Genomic DNA, 17080 nt, shown 5'->3' with positions numbered 1-17080 from the left:
CAGGCGCAGCCCCAGGCCGAGCCCAATCAGCGCGGGGTGGGCGCCCGGCCCGAGCCCGCAGGCCCCGCCCGCCGCCGTCCCCTCCTTTTAATCACCAGTGAGTGGTTCTGGTCGAGTGTAGCCAGGGGCGGAACCGAGTCTGACAAAGGACAGGAGAGAAGACGCGGCCGGCTGCGCATCAGGGCCTGCGAGGCGCTCTGCCTCTTTGATAATGAAATCTTGAGCCCCAGACACAGAAGTGGGGGCGGGGAGGCTCATCTAGACGCTCAGGCCGCGCAGGCTGGAAAGAGCCCGCCGCCAGGAGGGGGACGGACGAGCATCCAGACAGCACCACAGTATCTGGCGTGGATCTGCAAACAGTTCTTGCGGATCTCCCTGTTCAGTTTCCAAGTGGAAAGTAATAATAATAATGCAGGCGGCTGTGGAGCCAGGCAACCTTGCCAGAGCGCGTGCATTTTCATTAGATTCCCGCCGCAAAGCCTTAGATACTCCTTTCACAGGTTTGATGTTTTTTTCAAAATTTATTTATCATCATTATTTGTAATTTGCTACAGGGCACATGCACGTACCAGAGACCGGGGAGGTGATAATGCAAGCCCCCAGGTCTGGACTTGAACCCTGGTCGACCATGTGGAAGTCCAGTGTGACAACTACCACACCACCTGCTGGCCCCCCACCAGCTCAGGTTTACAAAGGCAGAGGCCCAGGCACAGGGACGTCTCAGCCTCACCCTCACCCCCCAAAGCTTAAGAACTGCTGAGTCCTTAGAGGGGGCAGTGACAACCCCCCAGAAAAACCGTGCTTGGGAAGTCAGCGCTCTGAAGTGACAATGCTACGACAAAAGTGCTGGCATTAGGATGAAAGGATTGGAAAAATATAAAGTGTGGGATTCCAGCCTCAGACAGGTTTATCCCAGAACGAATCACTCAATCACTTGGTTCTCAGGAATGGAGATGGGGATTTTACGGAGGCCCTCCAGGTGCCTGGAGCCCTCCCTGCAGGGACCACAAGGGACAGAGTGGAGCACAGCTGGAGGAGTGTCTCCGCTGAAATGGAGGCTGAGCCTGAGCCGGTGGTGGGGTGGACTTGAAGCCCCTGCCCCTTTCCTGACACAGAGCAGCTCACAGCGCTCAGAGCCTGCATTTCCGCTTCTCCAAATTTCATGAACATGACAGAATAGGAAAAACGAGACTACATTCACAGCATTATTGCACATGTTTTTTTGGTAGAGGTTTTCGCCGTAGGGTGTGTGTGCTCACCAGAGAGAGATAGTGAGAGGGAAAGTGGGAGATAGCTACTCTGCAATGCCTTCTCCATTCTTCTCCTGGGATTTTGGGTACACATACACACGCACCCAGTGTGAGGCTTTTTTTTTTTTTTTTGAGAGTTTTTCGCTATAGAGCGTGTATGCTCGCCAGACAGACAGAGACATAGAGACAGCAAGCGAGAAATCACCCCCCAGGGGGATGGTCACGCCGCAATCCCTTCTCCCTTCTCCTCTCGGGACCTTGGGCACACACACACACGCACCCAGCGTGAGTTCTAAGCCACCAGGTCCGGGACGCGAACCGGGGTCGACTACATGGGAATCCAGCGACATAGCCATTACGCTATAACTGCTGGTTCCCCCAGCGTGAGTTTTAAGCTGCCAGGTCTGGGACTTGAACTGCAGTCAGCTATGTGGAAGTCCAGTAACGACCATTATGCCATCTGCTGGTCACCTGCACACTGTTTGTTTTTTTGTTTGTTTGTTTGTTTTGTGTGTGTGTGTGTGTGTGTGTGTGTGTTTTCTTAGTTGCTAAAGGTTGTGAGTCTGCACTGGCTAGAGTGGAGGTGGGGGGAAGCGCCCCATAATGGGATGTGGTCGTCCCATAAGCCCTTCTCCATTTCTTCATCCTGTCGGAATTTGGTGATGCACATACATGCGCCCAGTGTATTTTGTAAGCTGCCGAGCTGAGGTTCGAACCACAGCCAGCTACGTGAGGTCCAGCTCCCTTAACCCGGAGACCACGCGCCAGCCCCAGCATGTCACACTCTCATTCGCAATGAACTCCGGAGGGCAGACTTTCTCCCAGCCCTCGGGAGATAACACGGCCTTGCCCAGAAAACAATGTAGATATTAACGTCCAGAGCCTGGAGTGACCTTTAGCTTATGCAGGTAAAGGCAAGCTACTCAGATGCACGGTGCAACACGCTACCCACATTCAGCAGGGGTGGCCTGTGCAGAAACCGAGCAGTGAGCTTTCGGTAAGTGAGGCCCAGCCAGTCTTCCCCTTCTGGAAACCCCAGGACGCGGTCAGCCAAGATCTGCTAGGAATGCCCAGCTAGAGCCGAGGTGCAGCCCCCACCGTAGGCCGCAGGGACCCCCCTGAGTTAATGATGTCAGCCCCCCCCCCCACCCCCCCCCCCCAACCACACTAAGGCGCAGTCAGTGGGAGCCGACAGTTCATCTCACAGCTCCTCCTGGGTTTGAGACCCACTTGGTGTGCAGTGAGCCGTGAGCGCGAAGATCAGCTGGGAGCGTAACGGGGTCACGCTCAACCTGCAGTCCTGGGGCTTCCTGAGCCGGCAGACCTGTCCTCACGCCTGCTGGTGTGCAGTCAATGTGTGGCAAGTGCTGGTGCCTGCCTCCCCTCTTCTTTCTGACCTCCTTACTCAGTTTAGAATTAGGGACCAGCAGATGGAATGATTATGTCGCTGGACTCCCATGCAGTCGACCACAGTTTGAGACCTGGACCCATTGGATTATAACCCAGGCCTGAGCAAAATCCCAAGAGAAGAATGGAGGAAAATGATTGCAGAATGGCCATCCCTTCCAGAGGTGATTTCTTGCCGTCTCTCTTAAAAAAAAAAAAAAGGAATTGGAAAACAGTGGATTCTCTAGGAGTCACGGCATCGTCAAACAGATTGGGGTCCCTGGTGCTGTTTCTATCCCAACCTGGTGGCTGAAAAGGAGAAGCTGGTTCACCCAGAGGAGAGACCGGGTAGAGAGGGGACAGCACACTTGAAAAGTACCCGAGGTACCTGGAAATAATGTAAAGCCTTATTGCACAGCATACATCAAAACTAATCCAGTAATAATAATAATGACACGGGACCAGCAGATGCCATAATGGCTACATTGCTGGACTCTCCACATGGCCAACTGCAGTTCAAGTCCCAGACCTGGGACTTGAAACTCACGCCACGTGTCTGTGCGTGCCCAAAATCCCGAGTGGAGCATGGAGAAGGGATTGTAGCTTGATTGTCCCCTCCTGGGAGGGTGATTTCTTGCTTTCTGTCTCTCTGTCTCTTCAGCAAGTGTACACACCCTATAGGAAAAAAATCTCTCTTAAATAAATAATAATAATAATAATGCAACAAAATCTGGGAGAAAAATATAGGCTAGTATTTATCTCATTAATAAGAGAAGGAGGAAGGAGGAAGACGAGCACCCTCAATAGGCTTCATGCTCCCGGCCACCCCGTCCCTCCTGGTTTGCCAGGACTTACAGTGTGTCCTGCTGTGCACGTTGACCTGGGAACCAAGCCCGGGTCTTCCACGGGGCCTCCACCTCACGGAGCAGCACGGAGCACTGCACTACTGCAGGGCCTGCGGGTTTCCTCGTTCAATGGGAAAATCTTTTTTTATTTTGGGGGGAAGTTTTTACTATAGGGCCTGTGCATTTGCCAGAAAGACAGAGAGAGACAGAGAGACAGAAAGGAAGAAATCACCCTCCAGGGGGGGATGGCCATGCTGCAACCCCTTCTCCTCTATTCTCCTCTCGGGATCTTGGGCACGCACGCACACACGCCTGCGTGAGTTTAAGCCACCGGGTCCGGGACTTGAACCGTGGTTGGCTACATGGGAGTTCGGCGACATAGCCATTATGCTAACCATTAGTCCCAGGAAAATCTTTCTAAGCAAAAAAACAATAGAAGAAATCATTGTGGAAGCTCAGCAGATATGGCTACATAAATATTTTAGACTGTGTAGTAAAAACATCATCTAAAAATTAAAAGCAAATTACAATTTAAGAAAAAATATCGGCAGTGTATGTAATAGCAAGAGCCGATCTCATTAATTTATAAAGCAGTTTTCCATATTAATAAGAACAAACACCACGATAGGAAAAAAGGCAAATGACAGATCAATACAAAGTACTTATAACAGTTTATACTCGCTAGTGACCAGAGGAACTAAACTGGACAATTAGAGGCCATTTTTGCAGCACTGGAAAAGATTCAAATAAATGACATTATGGTAGCAAGGGCAAAATGAGCTCAGCACTCTCATTCTGTCATGGTATGTCCCTTACAGAACACTTGGTGGGGGCCAGCAGGTGGCATAGTGGTCATGGTTCTGGACTCGCACATGGCTGACTGCGGTTTGAGTCCCGAACCCCACGGCTTGAAACTCACTTCAGGCCCCTGTGCTGCGTGCCCAAAATCCCAAGAGGAGAATGGATGAGAAGGGATTGCAACGTGGCCATCCTCCAGGGCAGTGATTTCATGCTTCCTATCTCTCTCTTTCTGGGGAGCATATGTATCCTATAGCAAAATGTCTCTCTCAAAAAAAAAAACAACAACACTTGGTAGTAGATGACAGTAGCCCTAAGACTACAACCCTTTGGCCCAGTAATTCCATTTCCAGAAACAACCCAGGAATTAAAATAATAATAACGCGAAGAGCCACACTGATCACTCACTGTGTTCTGGACTGGGCGATGTTCTCAGCCTTCACAAGGATCATCCCATTTAACCCCTACAGCAGGCTTAGCACGGTTAGAAGTTTGCCAGGGCACCCTGAGTAGCACCAAGCCCTGATTCCAATCCAAGCCTTTAAATTCTAAAGCCTCCTAAGCCCAGTGTTAGGTGGGTATTTAACACAGGAGCGCAGCAGATGACATAATGGCTATGTCGCTGGACTGCCACGTAGTCAACCATGGTGCAAGTCCCAGACCCAGCGACTTAAAACTCACACTAGGCACGTGTGTGTGCATGCCCAAGATCCTGAGAGGAGAATGGAGAAGGGACTGCGGTGTGGCCATCCCCCTGGGGGGTGATTTCTCACCTTCTGTCTCTCTAATTCTGTCTCTCCAGCGAGCGCACATGCCCTATGGCAAAAATCTCCCTTAAAAAAAAAAAAAAAAAAAGACCAGGGCAAAACATCATCTAAAAATTAAAAGCAAATTACAATTTAAGAAAAAATATCGGCAGTGTATGTAATAGCAAGAGCCGATCTCATTAATTTATAAAGCAGTTTTCCATATTAATAAGAACAAACACCACGATAGGAAAAAAGGCAAATGACAGATCAATACAAAGTACTTATAACAGTTTATACTCGCTAGTGACCAGAGGAACTAAACTGGACAATTAGAGGCCATTTTTGCAGCACTGGAAAAGATTCAAATAAATGACATTATGGTAGCAAGGGCAAAATGAGCTCAGCACTCTCATTCTGTCATGGTATGTCCCTTACAGAACACTTGGTGGGGGCCAGCAGGTGGCATAGTGGTCATGGTTCTGGACTCGCACATGGCTGACTGCGGTTTGAGTCCCGAACCCCACGGCTTGAAACTCACTTCAGGCCCCTGTGCTGCGTGCCCAAAATCCCAAGAGGAGAATGGATGAGAAGGGATTGCAACGTGGCCATCCTCCAGGGCAGTGATTTCATGCTTCCTATCTCTCTCTTTCTGGGGAGCATATGTATCCTATAGCAAAATGTCTCTCTCAAAAAAAAAAACAACAACACTTGGTAGTAGATGACAGTAGCCCTAAGACTACAACCCTTTGGCCCAGTAATTCCATTTCCAGAAACAACCCAGGAATTAAAATAATAATAACGCGAAGAGCCACACTGATCACTCACTGTGTTCTGGACTGGGCGATGTTCTCAGCCTTCACAAGGATCATCCCATTTAACCCCTACAGCAGGCTTAGCACGGTTAGAAGTTTGCCAGGGCACCCTGAGTAGCACCAAGCCCTGATTCCAATCCAAGCCTTTAAATTCTAAAGCCTCCTAAGCCCAGTGTTAGGTGGGTATTTAACACAGGAGCGCAGCAGATGACATAATGGCTATGTCGCTGGACTGCCACGTAGTCAACCATGGTGCAAGTCCCAGACCCAGCGACTTAAAACTCACACTAGGCACGTGTGTGTGCATGCCCAAGATCCTGAGAGGAGAATGGAGAAGGGACTGCGGTGTGGCCATCCCCCTGGGGGGTGATTTCTCACCTTCTGTCTCTCTAATTCTGTCTCTCCAGCGAGCGCACATGCCCTATGGCAAAAATCTCCCTTAAAAAAAAAAAAAAAAAAGAGCACAGGGCTGCCACGCAGATCTGCAGACTGGGTTTTACAGTGGCCCGTGGGTGCGCTCGACTCTCGGAAGTGCTGCAGCGACTTTGCCAGCTACGGGCTTGCTTTAGTTTGTATCTGGGAGGTGGGTCCATGTCTTTCCTCCGATTCCAAAGAAGGTCCGAGACACTTCTAGAACAATTTCTAATGATGGGCCAGCCCGCTGGTCTAGTGACTAGGGAAGTTGGGTCCTACGTGGGTGACCATGCAGTTCAAATCCCAGACCCACGGCTTGGAAAACACCAGATGAGTGAGTGTGTGCCCCACTTCATGACAGGGTAGGGAAGCGGAGGAGAGGGGCTGCAGTGTGACCACGCCCCATGTCTCTCTCTCTGGTGAGTGCTGGTGCCCTCTGGGAAATAAATACATAAATCCAGAGAGCAAATACATTCCCCAGTGACAAAGGGGGAGTTCCGGAGTATAAACAATAGAGGAGACCATAGGCTGACAGACACAGGCAGTCCATAACAGATGAAGTTTTTTTCTGTTTCTATTATTAATCAGAAAAAGTTCTACTTTTCTAGTGGTTAAACATTAGTGGAACTTGGGTTGGGGCCAGCAGGTAGCATGCTGGTTAAAGGCACTAGGTTCCCACATGGCCGACCATGGTTCAAGTCCTGGACCTGGCGGCTTGCTTTCTCACTTTCCCTCTCTGATCAAACTGGAAAATAATAAATAAAGTTAAATAAAATAATTCTTTAAAAAAACATCAGTGGAACTTAAATAAAATCAAATTGACAAAGATTCTCAAGTAGAAAACTTAGCCCCGGAGGCATAGGCCCTCAGTCCTCTGACAGCTCTGACGGTGGCGAGGGGCTGGATTCTACCTCTGGGGAAGGCATTGTGCTAGTACAATTCTGCTTGTGGGCTTTCTTTTTCTTTCTCTTCTTTTAAGATTTTTGCCATAGGACCCACACTCTTGCTGGCGAGAGACCAAGAGTCAGAGAGAGGGAAGGTGAGATGACCGTCCTCGGGTGGAATGGCCGCGCTGCAGTCCCTTCTCCCCCGTGCTCCCCTGGGATTTGGGGCACACACACACACACAGGCCTGGTATGATGTTTCCGGCCTCTGGGGGCTGAGACTTGAACCTCAGTTCCCATGCCACTCGCTGGCCCAGTGCTTTGCGTTCTTTCATCTTCTCTTCATCTCCCTCCGTAGCACCGCACCCTCAAAGAAACGATCTGAAATGACCCAACAGTATGTGGAGTATACACAGCCACTCCCTACTTGACGCCCTGCCCGTGTAACGCCTGCTGGGACTCGCGGCCCGTTTTCCTGGGTAGAGATGCCCCTCTCAGTCCATGCGGGTCTCGGGAATCCCTTTCTCATCTCTGTCTCCTCCCACAGTTGGTCAGTATTCACCGTATGAAGCGTTCACAATCACACGCGTGGTTTCATCTTTAAATTGGGGGACCAGCAGTTGGCGTAATGGCTATGTCACTGAACTCCCAGCTGTGGTTCGAGTCCCGGACTGAAGGGCTAAACTCACACCGGGCGCGTGTGCGTGCGTGCCCAAGATCCCGAGAGGAGAATGGAGGAGAAGGGATTGCGCAGCATGGCCATCCCTCCTGGGGGGGGGGGTGATTTCTCACTTTCTACCTCTCTCTGTCTTTATGGTGAGCACATGTGCCCTATAGCAAAAACTAAAAAAAAAAAAAAAATTGTACTTTATCATTCATCCATAGGAGTGTTCAGAGTAAACGAAAGTCAGGGTAAATATACCCGATTAAGCCAGATCTGTATTATCATGTTGTGGTGTGTCTTGTTGCTTCCCAGCATGTATTTAATGTGCTGCTAGAATTACAACCAGCTGGTGGCATGGAGATAAGATAGCTGGATCCCACACGGCTGACTGCGTAGTTCAAGGCCTGGCCTGGAGCTTGAAAACCATGCCAGGTGTGTGTGCATGCCTGAAACCCCAAGAGAATGGAAGGGAAGGGATTGTGGTATGGTCAGCCCCACTGAGAGGTGACGTCTCACTTTCCCTCTCTCTGTCTCTCTTTCTCTCTCTCTCTGGTAAGCATGCATGCCCTATAATAAAGTAGAAGACAAATAAAAGAATTAGGTTATTCAGTGTGGTGTTGTGTGATAGCTACTGAAAAGTACACACCACCAGACGTCACAATTAGCGACCAACCCACTTCAGACACAGTGGTCGGAACGGGCCCGCCTGTCCGGGTGTAGTAGCACAGCCCAGCTGTCTAAGTGTATTGAGCAGCCCGGATCACAGCACTGTCGCAACTACTTTTGCTGAAAGGAAGCCAGAGATTTTGTGTTTGTCATTTTGATCAGAGATCCATCCAATAGAACTGACCGTTAGCTAGGTGGGATCTTACAGCCGCATGGCTGGTGGTTAGATTTGATTTATACAATGAAGTCTATTTTGCTGAGTAAATGTCAGTTGCTAATAGTATTAATTATACTTTAATAACCTGCTAGTGATAGCTATATGCAGGAGGCAGGGGCCAGACATCGCTCAGCTACGAAACCTGTCCCCCAACGAGGTGGCCCACATGGGAAAGCTCCAGGCTAGGGTTCAGTGACCTCCATCTATGTTCCAGGCGTGTTCAGGCCTGAGGTCCAGGGTTCACTGAGGTTGGGTTTAGGTCATGGCATTAGGACCTTGCTGAGGTTCTGTCTCTCTTTCTGTCTCTGTCTTGCTCATAGAAAGAATAAAAATTAAAATTAAATAAAAATAAGATATAACCAAGGACTACTTTCTGTGTCCAAGAGGTATACCACTTAAAGCACTCATCCCCAATGTTATGTTCATTCAGCGGGCGTGGAAGTCGGAGACCGCGTCAGCAAGGGCATGGCTTGTGCTCTGGTGAGTTCAGGCGCAGGTGACCTGCTAGGGAAGGTCACTGCCCCGCAGACTGCCCTACAGATTGCCCCGCAGAGGTCACGCCTGCAGAAGCCGCCCTGGTAGGTTTCCCAGCTCTAGCAAATCAAAGTCTAGGCTGCCTGGGTACATTAGAAATTCAAGTGAACGGGGACCAGCTGTTAGTGTAATGGCTATGTTGCTGGACTCTCATGTTGCCAACTGCAGTTCGAGTCCCGGACCCAGTGGCTTAAACTCATGCCGGGCGCGTGTGCACGCGTCCCCAAGGTCCCGAGAGGAGAATGGAGGAGAAGGGATTGCAGCGTGGCCATCCACCCTGGGGGGTGATTTCTCGTTTTCTGTCTCTCTGTCTGTCTCTGTCTTTCTTGCAAGCGCACACACCCTATAGCAAAAACCTCTCCAAAAAAGAAAAAGAAGAAAAAGAAATTCAAGCCAACAACAAATACATATTTTAGTGTAAAGATGCCCCGAATATTTTATCTGGTCATCTTACCTGGATACAGATGATCATTGATAGATTGAGCTGGAGGGACCAGCAGGTGGCGTGGTAGTTAAGGCAGCTGGATCCCACATGGCTGACTGTGCAGTTCGAGTCCTGGACCTGGCAGCTTTGGAAAACATGCTGAGCATGTGAGTGTGTGTGTGTTTGTTTGCATGCCCAAAACAGAGGAGAAGAGATTATAGCATGGCCGCCCCTCTGGGGGGGTGATTTCTCGCTTTCCTTCTCTCTTTCTGTGGAACACATATGCCCTAAAGCAAAAAGTAAAAAAATAAAATAAAATAAAAAGAGAGAGAGACTGACGTGGAGCAGTGGCCTGTCCACGTAGTTAAATCACGAAAGCACGGGGCCAATAGGCAGCACAGTGGTTATGCTGCTGAACTCCCACGTGGCCAACTGCAGTTTCCACCTGGACCTGGTGGCTTAAAAAAATCACAGCAGGGGACTAGCAGATGGTGAAACAGTTATGTCACTGGACTCCCATGCAGTTGACCACAGTTGGAGTCCTGGACCCAGCAACTTGAAACTCAAGCTGAGTGTCTGTGTGCATGCCCAAGATCCTGAGAGGAGAATGAAGGAGACAGGATTGCGGTATGGCCATTCCCCCTGGGGAGGTGATTTCTTGCTCTCTGTCTCTCTGTCTGTCTGGCAAGGGCATGTACCCTATAGCAAAAACTTCTCTCAAAAAAAAAAAGGAAAGTTAAAAAGAAAAATCACGCCGGGCATGTGCAGGTGCGTGCGTGCCCACGATCCCTGAAGAACGGAGGAGAAGGGATGGCGGCGTGACCATCTCCCCTGGGGAGTGAGTTCTCACTTCCCCCTTAGTGTCTCTCTCTGCGGCAGCTCCTGCACGTGCCCTAAGGCAAAACCTCTTTAAAGAAAAAAACGAGCAACTGAAGAAACACACTGACCGGCCCAGAGGAGGCTGCGAGCTTGAGGCAGGGGGGCTGTCTGGGCAGGGGCGAGAGGCAGGGGTGCTGTCTGGGCAGGGGCGAGGGGCGCAGCCTGGGTTCAGGCCATTTTGCTCCCTAAGGAGCACTGGTCCCATTTCACCCGAGAGGGGACCCGCGGCCGGTGAATCTCTGAAGCCCACTGACGGCTGGAGTGTGAGCACATGGAGGAGGCCCTGGGCCCACACCGGCCGGCTACCATAGTTGGGATTAAAGGGAATGAGCATCAGACAATGACAGACGTGGCCGTGGCTCCCCAGGGGACCAGGAAGGGACAGGGAAGGGGAGTGAACCCCAAGATGTCAGAACGGAGGAGGGCTTTTACAGACTGATATTATGGGGCCACCTCGGGCCCCCTAGTGGGGCCAGTGCAGTGGGTCGCTACCCTGGCCTGGCTCCCCGTTCTCCCAGGAGATGAGCTCTCCTGTTTGGGGGAACCGTCACCTCCACCAGCTCCTTCCACAAAGTCCAGACTGAGTCGCTGCCTCCCTAGAGGACCCCACTCCTGAGTGTCAGTGACTGGCCGAGGGACAGCCCCCAGGCCCACCCTAGGCCCGTCTTAATAGAGTTCAGGGTAATCCTCTAGGGTTTTTGAGATTTAACGGCAGCTTGTGGGAGAAATTCATTTACACATGAAATTGGCCTTGACAACCCTTTAAGCGCCCAGAACGCCATCCTGATTTTTCTTCATAAAGGTCATGACGTGGCACTCTTCCCCAGGCCGAAGACAAATGGCCGAGAGCAGGAGACGTGGCCGGCCTGCGTTCAGGGGCCGTGCTGTGGGGAGGGCTCTGGGCCCTTGTGCAGGTGCTTGGTAGGAAGGGACAGCTGGAAGGGACAGCCGGTGGGCCAGCTCGGAGCTGAGACTGACCTGAGAGGGCAGCCCCAGCCCCAGCTCACACTTCCCCAGCTCCGCGGCCTCTGTGGCTGGCAGCACCGCCCAGGCAGATGGATGGTCTCTCGTCTCTCATCTCTCGCTTGTCCCTCATTCCGTTCGGTCTCAGAGTTGTATCCATGCAAGTTAAACTTGGACGAGGCCTCAGGGACCAACATCTTACCTCTGTGACTGACCCGGGGCCACTTAGGACCTGTCCCTGTGACCCACAGGAAGAGCCCTGGTCTTGCTAATTAAGAACTAGGCCCCGTCCCGAGGCCTAGTGCTTCAGGGAGCCAGATCCCACACAGCTGGCCTCGAATCTCAGCCCCTGAGCCTTGAAAAACACACCAGGTGTGTGTGCAGGCGTGCCCCAAACCCCTCCCTGACGGAGCTGGAGAAGGGAATGCTGAGTGTCCACACTCCACGGGGAACGCTTTCTCCCTCTCCTCTCTCTCTGTCTCGCTCTCTCTCTCTCTCTCTGGTGAGCACACATTTTCTCCCTCTCCTCTCTCTGTCTCGCTCTCTCTCTCTCTCTCTCTGGTGAGCACACATTTTCTCCCTCTCCTCTCCCTGTCTCTCTGTCTCTGTCTCTCTCTCTGGTGAGCACACATGGCCTCTGCGGGAATAAAAAGGAAGCTGGGAGTTGTGAGCCCGGAAACTGCTCCTAACCATGGTTCCATTTCATGAAGTCACCTGGCCTGGGAGGGCAAAGCCAAAATGAAAGCCACAATAGAGCAGAGGAGCGATGACGAGGCCACATGGATGCCACCCAGCCCCTCTCGGGCCTCTCCCAGGAGTCCCCGCCCTCCTGGCTGTGGGAGCCATCACATCTTTCTGTTTGAGGCCAGCTGGTGGTGTGGTTGCTGGGGAGGCGGGATCCCCATGGCCGACCTGTGGTTCAAGTCCCAGACCCAGCAGCTGGAAAAACACAGTGGGCACATGTGCATGCCCGAAATCCCTCAAGGAGGAAGAAATGGGGTAGGACGGATCGCAGCATAACCACCAGATGAAGGGTGCTCTCTCTCTCTCTCTCTCCTTCTCTCTGTCTCTCTTTCTCAGGCAAGGGCACGCACCCCTTGGCAAATTAAAAACCGAAGACAGAAATCTTTCCCTGTTTAGCTGAGCTAGTCAAGGTGCAGCTAAAGGAGTCCCTGACTACGAGGCCAGGCCCGCTAAGTGGCAAAGCCCTGGGATGAGGGATCCAGCTGCATACACGTGGTGTTAGGAGTCAGCGGCTTCTATTGTGTTAGCTCGGGTGTGCCTTGTACTCTTGGGCTGCAGCCCCAAGGTCCCGGGGCCAGTGGAAGAACCGTGACCATAAGCGCTTGCTAACGGCTTGATTTCTCACGAGGTCGACCAGCCTTCCATCCCCGGAGAGCTCAGTGTGGGTGCAGCTCTCCGTTTGAAGGCAGCCCCAGCCCTCAGGGCTCACACTTCCCCAGCTCCGCGGCCTCCGTGGCTGGTAGCACCGCCCAGGCAGATGGATGGTCTCTCGTCTCTCATCTCTCGCTTGTCCCTCATTCCGTTCGGTCTCAGAGTTGTATCCATGCAAGTTAAACTTGGACGAGGCCTCAGGGACCAACATCTTACCTCTGTGACTGACCCGGGGCCACTTAGGACCTGTCCCTGTGACCCACAGGAAGAGCCCTGGTCTTGCTAATTAAGAACTAGGCCCCGTCCCGAGGCCTAGTGCTTCAGGGAGCCAGATCCCACACAGCTGGCCTCGAATCTCAGCCCCTGAGCCTTGAAAAACACACCAGGTGTGTGTGCAGGCGTGCCCCAAACCCCTCCCTGACGGAGCTGGAGAAGGGAATGCTGAGTGTCCACACTCCACGGGGAACGCTTTCTCCCTCTCCTCTCTCTGTCTCTCTGTCTCTCTCTCTCTCTGGTGAGCACACATTTTCTCCCTCTCCTCTCCCTGTCTCTCTGTCTCTGTCTCTCTCTCTGGTGAGCACACATGGCCTCTGCGGGAATAAAAAGGAAGCTGGGAGTTGTGAGCCCGGAAACTGCTCCTAACCATGGTTCCATTTCATGAAGTCACCTGGCCTGGGAGGGCAAAGCCAAAATGAAAGCCACAATAGAGCAGAGGAGCGATGACGAGGCCACATGGATGCCACCCAGCCCCTCTCGGGCCTCTCCCAGGAGTCCCCGCCCTCCTGGCTGTGGGAGCCATCACATCTTTCTGTTTGAGGCCAGCTGGTGGTGTGGTTGCTGGGGAGGCGGGATCCCCATGGCCGACCTGTGGTTCAAGTCCCAGACCCAGCAGCTGGAAAAACACAGTGGGCACATGTGCATGCCCGAAATCCCTCAAGGAGGAAGAAATGGGGTAGGACGGATCGCAGCATAACCACCAGATGAAGGGTGCTCTCTCTCTCTCTCTCTCCTTCTCTCTGTCTCTCTTTCTCAGGCAAGGGCACGCACCCCTTGGCAAATTAAAAACCGAAGACAGAAATCTTTCCCTGTTTAGCTGAGCTAGTCAAGGTGCAGCTAAAGGAGTCCCTGACTACGAGGCCAGGCCCGCTAAGTGGCAAAGCCCTGGGATGAGGGATCCAGCTGCATACACGTGGTGTTAGGAGTCAGCGGCTTCTATTGTGTTAGCTCGGGTGTGCCTTGTACTCTTGGGCTGCAGCCCCAAGGTCCCGGGGCCAGTGGAAGAACCGTGACCATAAGCGCTTGCTAACGGCTTGATTTCTCACGAGGTCGACCAGCCTTCCATCCCGGAGAGCTCAGTGTGGGTGCAGCTCTCCGTGCCTCCTAGCTCCCCTGGGACCTCAGAGTCAGCTTGCTGCTTGCCACCTCCTGCCACAGTTTGGAACTGCGACTCCCGTGTCCTCCCTTGCCATGCCATGCCCACCCTGCTCCGAGCACGGCAGCCGGCTGCTCTGCACACGTGCGAGCTCATCGGCGCTCAGTCACGGATTGCACTGGACACTTCCGAGTCTTCCCGAGATGCCACCAGTCCAGATTTGATGGAAGCCAGGCCTCCTTCCGTGCCTTCTCTGGGTCTGACCCAGAGGAGCCTGCGCTCTCCACACACCTCCTTAATGACTTAATGACGAGGGTGTGCCTGACGCTGAAGACTGTTTTGCTCTCTGTTTTCTCTGCTAATCATGTTTTCCCTTTAATTTGCCAGAGGGTGCACACACATGCAAGCATGCAAGAGAGAAAGAGAGAGAAAAACCGCCCAGGGGGTGGTCACCCCACAATCCCTTTTTGTCCATTTCTCCTTCTCATCAGGATTTTGGCCTACACACGCAGGTCCCTGGAGCACTTTCCAAGCTACCAGGCTGGGATTCGAGCTGCGGGCCACATGGGAGCCGGCTCCTGGCACACTGCACTTCAGGGCTGGCCTCTCTGCTAATCTTCTACTATTTACTCCCACCCTGATTTTCACCTATTCTTTACGCGAACATTTCAGCCTGTTTTTGTTTTGTTTGTTTGTTTGTTTTTAATTTGCCTGAGGTTACATGCACACTCCAGAAAGAGACAGAGGATGGAGAGAGGGCGAGGGAGAAAGTATCCCACAACGGAAGGTGGTCACCCATAATCCCTTCTCCTTCATGCCCCATCCTGGCAGGATTTGGGGCATTCACACACACAGACCGGCATGTTTTCCAAGCCACCAGGACTGGACTTGACCCACGGTTGGCCTTGTGGATCCGAGTCCCTTCACTGCCAGGCCACAGAGTTGGCCTCAACTTTTTTTGTTGCCTGTCTTGAAGTCTCTCCTAGGACCTCACGTAGTGATCTCTGTGTGGCAGAAAGTCTTGTATCAGAGGCATTTGTCATCTGATAAACCGAAAGGAAAAAAACCAATATCTACAAAGCTCTAGCAGGATATTGAACTGAGACTTTATTTGATCTAAACAGAGAAAAAAAAAATAAAACAAACCCGGAGTGATATTTTGCGAAGCTCAGTTCTGAAAAATTACCTTCTGTTGAATAATCAGACAACACAATAAAGAGCAAAAGCGAGATAAAAGAAAAAGAAGTTTTATTAAAATTAGACTCCACTAATTGGTTCGGATTGGGTTTGTTTTATTTTTCCGTCACTTCTTACAAAGTAGAAAAAGCACGAGCGTATCTTTGAATTTAAGACGTGTTATCGTGAAGTATTCTTTGAAGGTAGAGTTCTCCTGGAATAATTTAAATCCTCTTGTCTATTATACAACAAGCAGATCATCGAAATCTTGCTCACTCATTCCCATTGGTAGAATTATAAAACTACTAGCTTCTTATAGTAAGAAAAGGCGGACTTGTTATTAATTTTATATATGTATATTTTTTAGGTTTTTGCCATAGGACACATACACTCGCTGGAGAGAAAGGGAGAGACAGACAGAAAGTGAGAAATCACTCCCTGAGTGTCTGGCCATGCCACAATCCCTTCTCCTCCACTCCTGGGATTTGAGGCATGCACTTACACGTGCCCAGCATGGTTTTCAAGCAGCCAGGTCCAGGACTTGAACCACATAGTGCGCCACGTAAGAATCCAGCACCTTAATCAGCATACGACCTGCTGGTTCAATTGATTTTATATTTAAATGCCCCTTTTCGTACTCTCAGTGTTGAATAAGTCTCGCCATTCAAGGTCTAGAATTAGTACCCACGGCCGGGCCGACCAGCACCTACCATCGCTAACCATTGCCCTCCATGTCTGGAACGTCACTTGTGAGAGTTACAGCAGGTGGCCCTCCCCAACCACTTGTGCAAAATGGTGTCTAATGGTTTAAAGAGAGAACTTACTAGGGGCTGGATACAGGGGGATTAAAAATTGACCCTAGCATTTTTGTTTTGTTTTAATTTGCTTCAGGGCAGGTGTGCTCCCTGGAGAGACAGAGAGGGAAAATGAGCAAGCACCCGCCGCCTGCCATGCCTTCTTCTCCATTCTCCTCTTGGGATTTGGGCACGCACGTGCACCCAGCTTTCCAAGGCTGCCAGGCCCAGGATCCCAACTACGCTGCCGGCCTTGTGGGATTCAGCTGCCTTAACCACTCTGCTGCTGGCTGGCCCTGATTCTAGCATTTACAAATAAGTATTTTGTTTTCCTCGTCATGATTATTTATTTATTTTGCTGTAACAGACATGTGCTCACCAGAGAGAGACGGGGAAGGGGTGAGTGAGAAAGCAGGCGGCCACGCCAGGGACGCCAGCAGCAGTTGGCCATATGCAAGTCTAGCCCCTTAACCCCATACCACCTGCTGGTCCTGTCCTAGCATTTTTATTGTACTTGCTCAGACTTTCTTAACAAGTGGCCAAATACGCATAACTTTTTTTTAAAAAATGCCTAATCTTTTGGAATATTTAGAAATTAGATGCATGGAGGGGGTCTTCAGAAAGTTCATGGAAGCTATATATATATATTATGGAAAAAATTGTGCATGGATTTCAACATTTTTTTGCACTGGGACTAGCAGCTGGCGTAATGGCTATGTCACTGGACTCCCATGTCATCGACTGCGGTTCGAGTCCTGGACCCGGTGGCTTAAACTCACACCGGGCGTGTGTGCATGCGTGTCCAAGATCCCAAGAGGAGAATGGAGGAGAAGGGATTGCAGTGTGGCCACCCACTAT

The 17080-nt window shown here is 51.2% G+C and overlaps 1 protein-coding gene across 1 annotated transcript in view; it reads right to left on the bottom strand.

Annotated features, from left to right (window-relative positions):
* The window catches only part of SLC10A4 (solute carrier family 10 member 4), a 35686-nt gene that overhangs the window by 6024 nt on the left and 12582 nt on the right, over positions 1–17080 (bottom strand).

Source organism: Tupaia chinensis, unplaced genomic scaffold (assembly GCF_000334495.1).
Source record: "Tupaia chinensis unplaced genomic scaffold, TupChi_1.0 Scaffold000054_1, whole genome shotgun sequence".
NCBI lineage: Eukaryota > Metazoa > Chordata > Mammalia > Scandentia > Tupaiidae > Tupaia > Tupaia belangeri.
Note: the sequence above shows the minus strand (reverse complement) of the source record. Positions and strands in the feature narration are given on the sequence as shown.